Below are 1,035 nucleotides of genomic sequence, written 5' to 3'. Positions count from 1 at the left end.
AATATGAAAAAATATTAATAACCTTAGATGTTAATGCATATAAATAATGCTTCTATTATAAGAATATATGAGTAAGACGCCTGGGTGAAAATTATTTATAGTTGCATTAACTGGGAAAAATCTGTCTATAACATCAGACATGTAATATTTTTTATTCCCAGAGGGATAATAACTCAGTTTGTCTTCTCCATGTTAAAGATGCTCAAAAAGAAAGTTTGATATATCAGATTAAAATGTTGCCTATATCGGTCCTTAGACACCTTCTGCTCTATGTTTAGGCGGTGGTGTTACCAAAAGGCTTTTACTTCAATAAATATTGTATTGTTAGATTTTTGCAACAGGCAAGAATCTGTAAATGCGAGATTGCTGGTTTGGTAACGAGATGTGCTATAGATGCAACATTTTCAGCAATCCTGCGATGTAATGACAGTAAGGTATATGAATTCGATAGAAAAAAGATAGGAAAAGGAAGCTGGTAATGTATAAATATAAAGAATGGGTGTCTTTCTTCTGCTGTTCAGCTGGATTGTTTACTGCACCTGGTGTTCACTGCTGGTCCCCCAAACAATTACTGACCAGGCCTGCCACAGATTAGCTTCCAAGATCGGACGAGATCAGGCGTATCCTGTGGAGTATGGCCGTAATCTGCTGAATGAGAGAGTATGACTACCAAAGTGCTTCTGCTGTCCAGATTAGTGGATGAGAGAGCATTTAGAAAATAAGCAAGATATAAATATCTATATAGATAGAGACAGAGATGTAAACTGTATGTCAAAAAACATAAAGGTATCTGACTGGTATTACTGCTGGAACAGCTTCAATCTCTATGGTGTGGCCAACGTTTGTGGCCCACGCTAGTATATTTCTAATAATGAAACATGCAGCCAGAAAAAAGAATCTTATGATTTGGTGCTATCCAGAATTTGAGACAGTGTTAATTTTCTTATTACAAGATAAAGGTTAGCATACAACTCAAATCTCACTGTTGAACTTATACCAATTAGATATCACACTATTTATAAAACAAAGATTTAT

General features: G+C 35.2%; 1 pseudogene; it reads right to left on the bottom strand.

The window, feature by feature from the left end:
• Window positions 1-527: 527 nt before the first annotated feature.
• Window positions 528-646, bottom strand: LOC134898425 (5S ribosomal RNA; annotated as a pseudogene).
• Window positions 647-1,035: the final 389 nt, after the last annotated feature.

Source organism: Pseudophryne corroboree, chromosome 3 (genome assembly GCF_028390025.1).
Source record: "Pseudophryne corroboree isolate aPseCor3 chromosome 3, aPseCor3.hap2, whole genome shotgun sequence".
NCBI lineage: Eukaryota > Metazoa > Chordata > Amphibia > Anura > Myobatrachidae > Pseudophryne > Pseudophryne corroboree.
This window is presented reverse-complemented; position numbering and strand designations above follow the sequence as displayed.